This window comes from Acinonyx jubatus, chromosome A1, assembly GCF_027475565.1.
Source record: "Acinonyx jubatus isolate Ajub_Pintada_27869175 chromosome A1, VMU_Ajub_asm_v1.0, whole genome shotgun sequence".
NCBI lineage: Eukaryota > Metazoa > Chordata > Mammalia > Carnivora > Felidae > Acinonyx > Acinonyx jubatus.
Window position 1 is genome coordinate 49,021,825 of NC_069380.1, and position 15,508 is coordinate 49,037,332.

Consider the following 15,508-nt stretch of genomic DNA (forward strand, 5'->3'; position numbering starts at 1 on the left):
ATACAAGTCCAATGAAGCCAAAGATTTTCAAAAAATAGATATTTGTTGAATAATAATCAAAACACCTTATTTTAAAATGCATACATACCTGGGGCACCAGGGTGGCTCAGTCAGTTAAGCATTTGACTCTTGATTTCAGCTCAGGTCATGATCTCACAATTTGTGAGATCAAGCCCCGTGTTAGGCTCCAAGCTGACAGCACGGAGCCCGCTTGGGATTCTCTCTCTCCCTCTCTCTCTCTGCCTCTCTCCTGCTCACCCTTTCTCTCTCTCTCAAAATACATAAATATAAAAAATAATAAATAAATAAACAAACAAATAAAATACACACCTAATGACCACAAAAATTGCCATATTTGAAATTTTAAATAGTATGTTCCAAATAGTACCATAAATATCATCATATCGTCCTTCACACTTCACAATTTATTTCTACTTCATTACCACAAGTCATTCTCTATCACAACCCTCAGATGATCATTTCCTATAGTTTCATTTATTCTCTGGTAACCTTAATCCAAAGACAGAAGAGAAGGCTCCCTGCAGCAGACAATCCATTTTTAATTTAATGGCACTTATGAGACCACCTGGCATAAATTCTTAAAAGTGCTTCTAAATTCTACTACACCATCTCCCCATCCCTCCATTTATCTTCTCATACTTTCCTCGAGCCACTGAAGACATTTCTCTTCCCTTCTCTAGAGTTAGTCCTTCGTTTTTACTGAGCCCCTAATGCATTTCTACTTTACTGCAAACTCCAAACTGTATAATATATCCTCTTCTTTAAGACTTCCAATCATTTCTTCCCTGTGGCCTTCATCTCTTTTGTAATCATAAAACATATGAAAATTTAAATTTAAAATACACACACACACACACACACACACACACACACACACAACACAGAGCCTTTGTTTGATGTTACTACTCAGTTATTACTTCCCTTTGCTGCCAAGCTCTGAACATGAGGCAGTCACTTCTCAGACACTGTTCAAACACTTGCCTTCTTGCTTTTGACCTTCACTCTACTGTGTTGGTCTCTGGAATGTTCCACGTAACCACCTATTTTCTCAACCTTTAATATTTATATAATAAATATTATATAGGGCTTATTGTATGCCCCCCTGTTCCAAGTGATTTTACAAGTTCCAAACTGATTTTACAAGTATGAATCAATGGATATCCTTTGCTCTACTGGATCTACCAGACAATTCCCACTACTGGCCACTTGGCTTTCTATACATAGGCCATGTCTACAAACAGCAGACTTCCAGTGCATGGCAGATGGGGGTTACCCAGCCCTGTCCCAGTCCTTACTCCCAAAGTTATCCACATGTATGGTATGAAAAGGTTGTCAAGTTGTATTGCTGGCAGTGGTTTGAGGAATTGCAGGGGAAGGAGATGTGCCAATTTTTAAGTCTGAAAATTGTTCAGAACCATTAGGTCAAATATTAAAATGAACCTTTTGATACAAAGAGACAACAGACCAACAGAGAAATTTGTAGGTTACACATTCTTGGGTAAAGTCTTTAAATGGTATAAGTAAGAGTCTTTCTTGAATAATTCAGATATTTACTTGCCTAGAAGATGAGTTAGTTTACTGAATTAAAGGAAAACAACAACAGGAATGGGACCACATGTAATTAATTTCATTCAACAGACACTTATTGCACAATTATATGTGCAAAACTCTTGCTAGATTTGGCAGTAGGGGGATAAAAAACCACTGCCTTCAGAAAGATCACGTCCAGTATAGAAGTTTCCAAGTATGCAAACAATTGTTTATGGTCAGAAAGTTGGTGGGTAGAAGTGTGTGAATTAAAAAGTAAGTTCATCAAATTTCAATGTATTTTCTGAAATGAATATTGCTATTTCTTTAAGTATTAAAGCAGCTTTGTGAGGGAAGCTTAAGGATAAAAGTGTAAGTTCCCTAAAAGTCAAAGAAATTGGAACCCTGCAGGTGCACGTACTTGTCTCTATCTACTTGGCAGTAAGTTAGAGCTGAAAAGGATATATCTCCTGCTACTTCTCCCCACTGACTCCTCCCCATAGAGACTGTGGCTCTTAACTGTGGAGTACCTCAACAGCAGTGATGTGCAAAAAGCGGACTTCAAACTAAAAAAAAAAAAAAAAACTTTTCACATACTTTTTTTTTCTTTTGTTTTATTATTTATTTTTGAGAGAGAAAGAGTACACACATGCACATCAGTGTGGGAGGGGCAGAGAGAGAAGGGGACAGAGGATCCAATCTGAAGCGGGAGCAAGCCCTACGTCGGGCTTGAACTCACAAACCGTGAGATCATGACCCGAGCTAAAGTTGGACGCTCAACAGACTGAACCATCTAGGCACTTCACACATACTTAAAAAAAATTTTTTTTAATGTTTATTTATTTTTGAGACAGAGACAGAGAGAGAGCATGAGCGGGGGAGGGTCAGAGAGAGGGAGACACAGAACACAGCCAGCTCCAGACTCTGAGCTGTCAGCACAGAACCCAATGCAGGGCTCGAACCCACAGACCACAAGATCATGACCTCAGCCAAAGTCGGATGCTTAACTGACTGAGCCATCCAAGCACCCCTCACATACTTTTTTTAAAAATGAGTAGCGAGGTTTACAGGTCACAATAAGCATCCTTCCAACATTAAAGTAAAATATCTGTATACTAGCAAAGGCCATTTATAAAGATTTCTTATATCACTTGATATCACCAGATACAGCAAACCCATAAACAGTTTATGAAGTTCACAACCCCTTAGAGGGGGAAAAATGGTATCTTCGTATGTACTGAGGCTCCAGAACTAGTTAATTTTTGCTCCTTCCATTTTAATTGGTCGGTGTAAGTACACCTCCTCATTTATATACAGGATCAGGTTGTTTTTGCAACCCACTGACTGGACTTCCGACAGAGTGCCTTATTGGTCTCATGACTGGCTATTAATTTAGTTTCTGCTTCGAAGCAATCTTTTCCACAAGGTCATTTCATATGTTTATAATTTATGTAAAAGGTGGATGCTTAATCCAGTTTCCTTCATTAAAAATCACCGATGTCAAATCTCACACCTTCCGAGGCGTAGAAAAAAACTCAGTAAAACCTCACAGACAATTTCATTCATTATACTAAAATAAGAAAGCACATTTTTCGTCCAGGCATGACTGCTGTCAATGGAGTTTATAGCTCGGCCTTTTATTATCTCAACAGCGGTTTCAAAGGAGGAGTGACAGAACTGACCTAAGAGCACCACTGCTCTTGTGGACGATGCTTTAAAAAGATAAAGCGCAGGTTCACCTGCAGAGACAAACCTTCCTGAAAAAAGAGTTTTAGCAATCTACGTTTCTCCAGTAACAAAGCAAAGAGACTCTTAGATAAGAACTAAGAGAGGATACTCCAAACATTTTTGTGGATTTTTATTTTCCTCAAAGACTACCTGTTTCACAATAATGATTTCCATTTAGGGAAATTTTTACTAGTCTGTTGTCTAGTGTAGTTAATTATCAGTAAATACACCCAATAACTATAATGTCTGACTGCAATTTCTACAACTCAAAATTACGAATACCAAAAATAAAAACTTAAACAATAATGACAGAACAAATGGGAGCTCATAACACAGACTTGGGAGTCTAGGTGGGGGACAAAAAATAAGTATTCACACCCCTTACATTTATTTATAGCATCATTAGGAGACAAAGTTCTGAGTACTTGAGTGTTTCTTTTCCTACAATATTTTAAAAAATTGTGGTCACAGAATAGACACATTTTCAGATAAGAAAAGATTCAGAAGATTTACCCATATAAGGATTTTGGAGAAGTTATTTAAAGATATACTTGAGCAAAACAAGAGTAAAATAAGAAACAGGAAGTCATGAGATGTAGGGAATAGTGAATCCACGCTGGAGAGCTATGCCACAGAGAACAGCACCATGGGTCCCCCCTGAAACAGGTTAACAGAGACTCGAGCTGAAGGGTTTCTAGGAAACAAAGGGTTTCAAGATGAGTTAGTGTGCTGGAGATACAAGAAGAATTTAAGGATAGGATTAAAGCACAGAAGGAAAAAAAAAAGAATTGGTAGAGACTTATAATTATAAATGTTCAAATTTTAAAATCAATCTACAAGCATGAAACTAATTACAGGTACTTCATGTAATGATCGATTTTAACAAAATTAAAAAAAAAAAAAAAAGGTAGAGGAGCACCTGGCTGGCTCAGTCAGTGCAGCATGAAACTCTTAATCTCAGGGTCATGAGTTCAAGCCCCATGTAGGTGTGTACCCTCCTTAAAAAAAATTTTTTTGGGGGGGCACCTGGGTGGCTCAGTCGGTTGGGCGTCCGACTTCGGCTCAGGTCATGATCTCACAGTCCCTGAGTTCGAGCCCCGCGTCGGGCTCTGTGCTGACAGCTCAGAGCCTGGAGCCCGTTTCAGATTCTGTGTCTCCCTCTCTCTGCCCCTCCCCTGTTCATGCTCTGTCTCTCCCTGTCTCAAAAATAAATAAACGTTAAAAAAGAAAAAAAAAAGTATTATATTAAAAAAATTTTTTTAAGTAGACAAAGCAGAAATGGAGGAGATAAAAGCTAAAGTGGCAGGGCAGACATAAAAATGTACGGAGATGCTGTCTATAGCTGATAGAAAACTGTGGCAACAGGTCGAAGACATGAAAATAGTAACAGGACTATGGTGTGTGTAGGGGGCAAAGAATGGGAGAGTAAGTCAGTGTGTTTGGCAGGACCAGTTTCTTCTCCTTTTTCTTTATTTTGTTTTTGTTCGTTTGTTTGCTTGTTTATTTTGAACACGGTCTCTGAAATCTGGACTTGCTTTCTTTGAAACATACCCATAAGTAGACCATGAAACTTTCCCAGAAAACTTAGTCCAAGTAGATAGTATCATAATCTACCAGTTACCTAAACTACAAACTGCCCTAGTGCAGTGGACTTGAGACTGCCTCAAATTCTTTCTAGTTCTCTCACTGGGAGGTGGGGCTATTCGCCTCTGCTTCCAATCAGGGCTTGCCCTTTGACACACAGAATGCAACTGGTACAGCACTCTGGGATGTCTGAACCCAGGCACTAAGAAGGCTGGCTGCTTCTGCTTTCGTTCTTTGAAAAGAAAGAAGAAAGAAGAAAGAAGCTGCAGAAGCAGCAGCAGCTATATAAGAAGGTGGACTGCCATGGGACACCATGCTGTGAGGAAGCCCAAGGTAGCCATGTAAAGATGCCATGTGGAAGGGAGATCATCTATTCTCTCACCAAGGAGAACCCAAACTCCAAGGTGCTGAGTAGACACATGTTGTTATTTGAAGACACTAAATCTGAGGGTGAGTTTGTGTTGCATTAAGCAATACAAAATCAGTGTCTGGAAATGGGGTGATGCCAAAACCAAAACCTAAATTATGTGGCATTAGCTTGAGGAGTAGACATGCTATGGCCACTGAACAAAATGCTCATGGGAGGTAGGACAGTGAGGAAACTGCCGTTGAAGGGTGGAGAAAAGAGGGCAGGAGTTGTGTGTCAACAGAACGGGTGAAACGTGTTGGTGGTAATGCGCACGGTAGAAACAGCAGCTTGTCAGTCAGGTCGAAGAGATTCCAGGAAGAACCTTAACAGTGCAACTGGCTTCTTTTAGCTGCCTGTGATAACATATGGGGGAAACCAGATAAGCGAAGAACAAACTGCTTGATTTTCAAGCAGAAATTAGAGGAAATTTAAGGGGTCCAGGACTTTATGGGTCCAACAGTGAACAGCTTCTCAACTGCAGCCTTCCGCAGCAAAAGACTCCCAAAGTAAAAAATAGCCTCATAGTCTGTGGGCAAAGACCAAAATAGGGGTCTTCCAGTATAACTGGCTTCAGAATAAAATCAAAAAAGTACGAACTCTTTTTTAAAACCTTAAACATCTGGGGCACGGGGGTGGCTCAGTCAGTTAAGTGTTTGACTCTTGGTTTCAGCTCAGGTCATGATCTCACAGTTCATGGGATTGATCTCCGTGTGGGTGTCTGCACTGACCACGAAGAGACTATTTGGGATTCTGTCTTTCCTCTCTCTCTCTGTCCCTCCCCCACTCGTTTGTGCTTGCTCTCTGTCTCTGTCTCTCTCCCTCTCTCAAATAAACATTTTTTTAAAAAGCTGTTAAGGGGCGCCTGGGTGGCTCAATCAGTTAAGCGTCTGACTTCAGCTCAGGTCATGATCTTGCGGTTTGTGAGTTCGAGTCCCACGTTGGGCTCTGTGCTGACAGCTCAGAGCCTGGAGCCTGCTTCCGGTTCTGTGTCTCCCTCTCTCTCTGTTCCTCCCCCACGTGTGCTCTGTCTCTCTCTCTCTCAAAAATAAAAATGTAAAAAAGAAAAAAACTCAAAGATCTGAGGACCTGCCTCCTAGATTCTCTTGGCTAGACAAAGATTTTAACCTGACAGCCAGCCTGAAGTACAGAAGGGCAATTCATCTCAAAGATATTTCTGGTTGTGACTTTTGTCCAACAGAGTAGACTATAATTTTATATACAGGAAACCCTTAAAAACTTTGGAAGCTATACCAGCTTGGTCTAAAATGAAATGAGACATTCCACAATGAAAGGAAGCCTCTGGGCCCCCCAACTTTTCTGGGTGGGAAGCAGGCTGAAAAAGCTATTCGGCTGCAAACACAGTCACATGACATTGGAAAGAAAGAAAGACACAGAAACTGGAACAGAGAACTACAAAAAAACCACTCCCAGTGAGAATGGGACCCTACACAGGGTACACTCCCTGCCCCCCAGGACAGGGGGAACTGAATGGATTTCAGAATTGCTGCAGACCAGTACCTGTTATGTAGCTCCATAAACCATCCCCGCACATCCATTTTGAACAGCATCTACTGTAATTACCTTGTCCCTGCCTTCACATTTTATACTGGAGGGGGGAACCGGATAACTTGTCCTTTTAGTTCTCTGGTCTCTACACTGGAGACATCACACCCAACATAATGCATCTGCACCTGTACAGGATTTAACAAATGAAATTCTGGTATCTGAGTATGAGCCTGATGCTGTAATGGCACAAGACTGCCGTCATTGGTATGGGCCGACTGAACTTCACATGTGAAAGAATGTAAATAATCTGCGAGCAGAGGACAGATTGTGCTGGATTAAACGTGTCCACACATTCTTCGATGGGGACCATTTTCACCTGGTCTTGAACCTGGTCTGGCCTTGAGACTGCTCTGACCAATCCAATGCAGCAGAAATAATGTTCTGGGATTTCTGCACCCATGCCTTAAGAAGGGTCTTCAGCTTCTATTTTTGCATGCTGAGGTGAAACCAGTCACCACTAAAGAAGTCAGAGGACTCAGAGACTGAAGTGCTGTGAGGAAGCTAAAGCTAGCTGAGTAGAGACACGACAAGGGGTGAAATTCCTGGCTGGCCCCTCAGATGACAAGGCAATCTCCCCTGAGGCAGCAGTCTGTGAAGGAGCCATCCTGAGTCTCCTAGCTCCATCAGAAACCGCACAGAGCGGAGAGTTCTCACCAAACCCTGCCCAGAGTGCAGAATGGTGAGTAGCTAACAGACAGCCATTGGTTTAAGCCATTCCGTTGGTGAGGTGATTTGTTTTGCACCCTGGAAAAACAAAACACCAAACCGCTCACTCTCCCTTCACCCCCATCCACCATCTATATGCAAATAATCATTCAGTTCTGTCTCTACCTCCTTAATAGTGCTCTCAGAGCCCCACCCCACTCCCCACTCCCTTGTTTGTACTCAGTTTCATCGTTTTGCTTTTGAATGGACTATTTCAGGAGCTTCCTAATACCCATTCACCCTTTCACCCTTCACCCATTCCCCACCCCTCCAGGTAGAACCCATTCCCCACACTACAAAATCTCGTTTCTAAATGCAAATCCAGCATCATGCTCATGCTTAGCCTATCACTAGCTCCCCATCACTCACAGGATAAGCCCTTTGCATGGCATACAAAGCCTTCCACCATCTGGCTTCAGACCACCTTTTCAGCTTCGTGTCCCGTCATCTTCCATGGACAGCGGGGACTCCAGAAAAAGAATATGTCTAGCATGAAAAACCCAAGACTGGGTTCTGAAATCTAGATGCATGTATGCTGCCACAAATTAACCATGTGAGCTTGGGCAAGTCACTTTAAACAGGCTTCGGTTTCCTTTCCATATAACATTTGTGTTAGACAAGAACTAGATAATGTCTTGATCTCTCATTCATCTTTAATACGCTATAACCCTCAAAATTCTTGTTAAAAATTAGCCAGGGGGTGCATGGGTGGCTCAGGCGACCAACTCTTGGTTTCAGCTCAGGTCATGATCTCACGGTTGTGAGATCGAGCCCCCATCAGGCTCTGCGCTATCTGCATGCAGCCTGCTTGGGATTCTCACTCTCCCTCTTTCTCTGCCCCTCCCCAGCTTGTGTGCACTCTCTCACTCTCTCTCTCTCAAAATAAATAATCTTAAAAAAAAAAAAAACTTAGAAAAGAAGCAAAATATGTTTCAAAGGGGGAGTTATACACACTTTTCTCCTCCTTGGCCCCAGCCCACCCTCATGCCAGCTTGGAAGCTTGTCTTCAGACCACCTCCCCTCTTCCATTCACAATTTCCCCTTTACTTCCTCACAAGAGTCATTACCTTCACAAACCCCACCTTCCTTCTCATGATGGCTCCCATGGTAGGGATGAGCAACATGGGGGAGGACACCCTCGGCAGTCTGTATGCATGAGCTATGACGAGTCGGGTACTTCACGGGCAAGGACCACCCCTCTACGTATTTTCAGTCAGTATATAATCCTAAATGGCCTCTGCATTAGGCAGCTGTTTTCAGTAGCTGAAAGTATAGTAGGATTAAAAAGAACACAGTACTTCACCTTCAGAGGCACAATCCATTCTTTTCCATCAATAATTACGTAGAAAATTTAAAAATACAATACTGTGGGGTGCCCTGGGTGTCTCAGTCAGTTAAGCAGCTGACTCTTGATTTAGGCTCAGGTCATGATCTCACGGTTTGTGAGTTTGAGCCCCGCGTTGGGCTCTGTGCTCACAGGGCAGAGCCTGCTTTAAATCCTCTGTCTCCCTCTTTCTGCCCCTCCCCTGCTCTCTTTCTCTTTCTCTCTCTAAAGTAAATGTTAAAACAACTCTTTAGAAATACAATATTCTGGGGAGCCTGGGTGGCTCAGTTAGTCGGGCATCCGACTTTGACTCAGGTCATGATCTCATTCGTGGTTCGTGAGTTCGAGCCCCAGGTTGGGCTCTATGCTGATGGCTCAGAGCCTGGAGCCTGCTTTGGATTCTGTGTCTCCCTCTCTCTCTGTCCCTACCCTGCTTGCACTCGCTCTCTCTCTTTCTCTCTCTCTCAAAAGTAAAGATTAAAAAAAATTTTTTTTCACTACAATATTCTGCAATGAGAAATTTTCTTATCAATAATTAACAGAATTTACATATTAATACACATTTTTTCACCCACAGAACACAGCAGGGTTATTTTCTAGATAATTAAGATTTTTCTTTTTTCTTTTTTTGGTTTGGACTTTTAAGGGTTTTTTTGTTTTTTGGATTTTTTTAGCTACTGAAAAATAAACAAGTTCAAACTAGTTTTAGAATGTGTCTATCAAACTAGAAGTCATAAGAAAGACTGCATTGTAATCTCCATGAAGACAGATACTTTTTCAGTCTTGGAGACTAGAATATCTGTCAAATTAATAGACAAATTAATAAAAAGTGAACATTAAGCCCTGAGGCATTATTCAAATCATGAAAACCTATGGACTTCTGCTCAAACGAACACTTCAAATAAAAATTCTGATTAGCATGTTCTATAACATGGAGATCTTGAGCTATTCCTCCTCTGTCTATTGCAAAGCTATTTAAAAGAGACTATGTGTTCTCTGTAGGATGTGTAACAGTTAGCCAAGGGTGTCCCAAAGTCAAGGTTATTTATACACAGCATGCATTCTAGCAGAACCATTTTTACTTACAGATTGGAGAGATGGAGTTCAATAATTTTTACTAATAAACAATTTAAAACATGTTTATATCAAAATAAACAAGATGTGCTACAGGACAAACTAAAATCTGCAATAATTCTTAATATACAGCAAAGCCTTCAAAGCAATTTAGAGTTTGTGACAGACTGCAAAATTTTCACCTCCATTCTCCCCAGATGTGCACCTTCATTTTTCTCTGCCATGTTTTGTTGAAAAATTCACAAGAACTGAATATTTCACACCACTCTCTCCCCATAAGAACCAACCATTTATATAATGACTGTAGTATAATAAATGCTTCCCATTCTCAGACAAGAGTTTTAAAGAAAAAAAATATATTATTTAAAGTTGAACTTCCAGATTACATTACCCATTTAAAAGGTCATTTGCCTCCCTGACTCCATATATTTTACTTGGTATGTAAAACCTGTACTTTAAAAACTATTTTCCATGTAATCTTCCACCCTTAGTTTAGACACACACACACACACACACACACACACACACACAAGGTATCATAACCTGCAATGAAAAGGTTTCTAATAAATTATTTGGTATGTGCATTTTAATTCAGGTGAGCACAGAATAAAGGGTAAAATTTACAAAGAATGTAAAAGTGAGAGATACAGGAGACTTTTTTATTGAAATAAGAGTTGACACTCAATGTTCCACCAGTTTCAAGTGTATAACACAGTGATTCATTTGACAATTCTATATATTGCACTATGCTCACCAAGCCTTACGTGTAGTTACCACCTGTCACCATGCCATATTGTGTTATTGATTATATTCTCCATGCTGTATTTCTCATCCCCACCCCCAAGATTTATTTATTTTATAACTGGTATAAAGTTTGTACCCTTTAATCCCCATATACTATGTAAACACACACGAGGAAAACAGAACTCACAGAAAGTACAGTTACACACACACAAGGCATGTGAACTTCTGTCACTGGCCCAAATAAGAGGAAGCTGTGAAGCATGCCATCCATCAGGCCCCGGGGGAAGGAGTTCCACAGTCTAGTTTCACAGTATGTGTGGAATTTGTGGTCATGGGGAAAGGACACAGAGCCCCCGTGCTCCAGGGCCCCTCTCTCAAGGGCTGTTCCAAACATGCAGTTCCAAAATAAACCAAACTGACTGGCTGCCTTTCACCCATGGGTGATGACCCACTCCTGGTACATGGCCAGGTATCACAGATCCAAGGTCAATGCACTTTGAATTCCACATCTTCCACCACATACTCAGCTTTAAATCCTTACTCATTTTAATTTTCAGATAAAAGGTTGTGGGTTCTTTTGTCAGGAAGAAAGCAATAAAATAATTATTGGTTCTAATTGCATAGGAATAATAAAAAATCATTTGCTAACAACTAGTTTTTCATTACCAAAAATGTTACTACAGGCTCTATTATATTGCTCAAACTATATTCTAAATGGTTTTGGGTTTTTTTGCATGTTGTCATTGAGTTATAAAACTTACCCATTTTCACCTGGTAGACAACTTCACGAATACAGGCAAGAAGTGTAAATAATTTTGTTAAACACTCCAACATTTCCACAACTCACATGCTGCTTCAAAATACTTAACAAATACACCAAAAAGATGATTTGCTACTTACTACTATTTGTTTCTTTTCCAGTTTTATTGAGGTATAATTGACACATTTTGTTGTATTAGTTTTAGGTTTACAACACGATGATCTGGTTACTTACTATTATTTCTATATTTCTTATGATACAAATTTTAGTTACACTAGATTTCATCATAAATTCTTTTTCCTGTTCTTAGTTGCACTACAGCATTGTTATGAAGTCCAATATCTCATCTCTTAAGTTTACTACTAAACTTTAGTGTTTACTATTTGAAGAGCTCAAGCAAATTGACAGCAAAAACAGATTCCAGTAGGACAAAGGATGTGAACAGATAATTCTTAAGAGAAGTCATAAAGACACGGTTGAAATGTAAAGTCAAAAATAATTAAAGAACTACAAATTAAATCAAGAAGATGACAGTTTTGGAAAAGATTATAAAGCAAAGGTTATATACAGTGATAGAGAAGGTCCAGTGAAACCACACACCTATAGACACTGGTGGTGTAATTGTAAATCAGAATAGGCTTTTAGTAAAACAACTGGGCAAAATGTTTAATACCTTCATACAACTCACCCCAGTAAGTCTACTTTTAGGAGCCTATCCCCCTGCCACAACAAAATAAACATATAAATATATTTCTGAAAATTATTAAATTATTCTTAAAAATAAATTGTATGAGTATTTTATTTTATTTTATTTTATTTTATTTGAAAGACAGAGCGTGCATGCAGTGGTGAGGACAGGGGAGGGGTAGATTGAGGGAGAGAGAGAATCCCAAGCAGGCTCAGCACTATTGGTGCCAAGCCCAATGTGGGGCTCAAACTCACGTACCACGAAATCATGACCTGAGCTGAAGTTTGAGCTTAACCGACTGAGGCACCCAGGAGCCCCATAGTTGTAGCCCTATTTTAAAGTGATTAAAAAAATTTTTTAAGGGGCGCCTGGCTGGCTCAGTCGGTTGGGCATCCGACTTCGGCTCAGGTCATGATCTCACAGTCCGTGAGTTCGAGCCCCACGTCGGGCTCTGGGCTGATGGCTCAGAGCCTGGAGCCTGCTTCCGATTCTGTGTCTCCCTCTCTCTCTCTCTGCCCCTCCCCCGTTCATGCTCGGTCTCTCTCTGTCCCAAAAATAAATAAACGTTAAAAAAAATAATAAAAAAAAATTTTTTTAAGAATTCCTGGAAATTTATTTAGGGGCACCTGGGTGGCATAGATGAATTATATAGCATATTCATTCTGAGAAGTAATGAACAATCACTTTTTTTTTAATGACACAATAAAAAAAGCAGAATACAAAACTGTATACATATTATTATAACACTTCAACACTTTTTGTTTTAATTTAGAATAGTTTTAGATTTATCAAAAAGATGTGAAGACAGTATAAAGAGTTTCTATATAATCCAAACCCAATTTCTCCTACTGTTAACATGTTTCTTTGGCATGCATTTGTCACAATTAGTGAACCCATATTGATACATTATTATTCACTAAAGTGCATGCTTTATTCAGATGTCCTGAGTTTTTCCCAAATGTCCTTTTCTGTTCCAGGACCTCACCCAGGATACTACATTACATTTAGCCATCTTGTGTCCTTAAGCTCCCCTTGGCTATGACAATTTTCAGACTTACTATTATTGATGACCTTGACAGTTTTGAGGCATGCTCATCAGGCATTTTATAGACTGTTTCTGAATTGGGATTTTTCTAGTGTTTTTTTTCATGATGACATGGGATGATGGGTTTGGGGGAGGAAGACCACAGAAGTAAAGTGCTATTTCTAACAATTCATTTAATAAAAAGCATGGAAAAAAGAAACAAAATGCTAACAATAAGTAACTTGGGTAATGACAGCCTATGGATAATTTTTTTCTTCTCTGCAATGATCTAAATGACCTTTTAAAATATTTCACAAAAACCATTTTCATGACTGTAAGAGGGAAACACCTGAAGAGAAACCATGCAGTTAAAAATGGAACAAAAGCAGAAATATGTCCATGTGCTGTCCTGCCTCCCATGCTCAGAAACGGGGTGGCTACACTTGTCTACCAGCTGCTGTTTCTCCCCCTGGTCACAAGCAGCCATGCAATTGGCATGACAGCTGTTGAATGACTTCTAGGTACTGGCACATCTATGTAGGCTAGACCTAGAGAAGGGAGACTCTTTAGGAGGGTATCATTCTTCCTGACATCTTTCTTTTTTTAAATCTTTTTTTTTTTGTTAATGTTTATCTATTTTTGAGAGAGAGAGAGAGAGAGAGAGAGCATGCACACAAGTGGGGGAGCGGCAGAGAGAGAAAGAGGGAGACACAGAATCTGAAGCAGGCTCCAGGTTATGAGCTGTCGGCCAAGAGCCAGATGTGGGGCTAGAACTCTCAAACCATGAGATCATGACTTGAGCCAAAGTCGGAAGCTTAACCGACTAACCCACCCAGGCACCCCTATATCTTTCTTACATATAGGCCAACACCTAATATCTTTATGGATGCAAAAGGGAAAGTTCAGCTCATTAAATTCTCCTCTAGAGGAAGGGAGGATCATAAACTATTAGGTGATGCAATGAAGTTACAGAATAGCATAAATAGTATGATACAATTTTGATGAAAAGATATAATATATACATCTCCAATAAATCATATGTATTTTTTAAGTCTAGAAAGTATGTATCAGTCTATAATATCCTGAGAGAAAGGAGAATTAAAATGGAAGCTGTTGTTTGCTTTTCATATTTTTTTTACTTTTTATACTTTCATAGTATATAAACTTTACCATAAGCGTCTTTTGTTATAAAAAGAATTTTGAAATATAGAAAAGCTTTAAACCAAAAACTTATCTATTTAAAAAGTTAAATTAGCCACTGTATACAAAATAAGGCACAGTCCAAAGAGCAAACCACAACAAGGAAGTTTCAATAAATCTCAAGCATAACATTCCAAGACTACAACTCTTCATCTATCTTTTAAGAATGTAAATGCCGCAGAGCCAAGATGGCGGGAACAGCATGGAAATTTTTTGTGTGTCTCCTGTCCATGAAATACAGCCAGACCAACACTAAACCAACCTACACAACTAGAAAACTGACTGGAGGATTAACACAACAATATGCACAACCTGAACCACAGAATTCAGCAGGTACACAGCGCAGAAAGGTGAACTTGGGGAGCGGGAAGGTGCAGGAAGGGAGGTGCTTTTGTGAGCGGATAGAGGACGCAGACTGGACGGGGGGAGAATACAGGAAAAGCACCCCTGCCCATAAGCAGCAGGAGAGAAAGTGGAAAATTGGAAACAGCCGCAGGGACTAAAACTAAAAAGGGAGAAAGGAGAAAGAAGATGGTTTAAATTCCATTAAGACTATAAACAAGGGGAGCGCAAAGGCTGCAACTCCCCAGCTTGATACCTGGCAGTGCTCTGGTGGGAAGGGTGAATGCCCACGAACACAGTGGGGTCCGAAAGGTTCTCAGGCCACACGGGGAAAAGCGGTTCCACTGCTGGAAGGACATTTGGTAGAGACTGTTGAAGCCACCTGGTCCCAGCAGACCCAGAAAACGGCCACATTCGCTGGTGCTGGAACAAGGCCGTTAAGGGCGAAGTCTGGTGCCAGATGGGTGTTGTGATTTTCCCTAATTCCTGAAACACTGCTGCTACACTGTCTTGCGAACTTTTTCTGGGGCGGGCTGGCACCTTGCTTCAGTCTCGGGGCACTGGCAGCAGCAGGGTCCAGCAAGCGTTCCTTGGTGCAGCTGACATTCGGCCATTGCTCATTCGGCCATTGCTCGGTGAGACCCTCCCGCAGAGGGGCCGTACGGGTCAAAGCCGCAGTCCTTCAGAAATAAGGGGCCGGGGAAAATAGCCGCAAATGACACAAAACTCAGGAGAGAGGTACTGCCTGGGGCCTGCCTGGTCAGACAGTGAAAAAGTGGGGAGTGGACGAAAGCTGAAGATAGAGGACTGGT

At 40.6% G+C, this 15,508-nt stretch overlaps 1 protein-coding gene and 1 long non-coding RNA gene across 8 annotated transcripts in view; both read right to left on the reverse strand.

Moving 5' to 3' along the window:
* Positions 1 to 15,508, reverse strand: part of TBC1D4 (TBC1 domain family member 4) — a 184,074-nt gene that overhangs the window by 90,945 nt on the left and 77,621 nt on the right. The gene's annotated exons all lie outside the window — the stretch shown is intronic.
* LOC128314405 (uncharacterized) lies at positions 1,166 to 8,413 on the reverse strand. Of its 2 annotated transcripts, none has more exons than XR_008296015.1 (3): positions 4,546 to 8,413; positions 2,142 to 4,302; positions 1,166 to 2,021 (listed from the first exon to the last, which is right to left on the reverse strand). It is a non-coding gene; the product is annotated as an uncharacterized LOC128314405 (long non-coding RNA). The 2 variants fall into 2 exon arrangements; XR_008296019.1 differs by having other exon boundaries at positions 1,166 to 2,018; positions 2,135 to 4,302.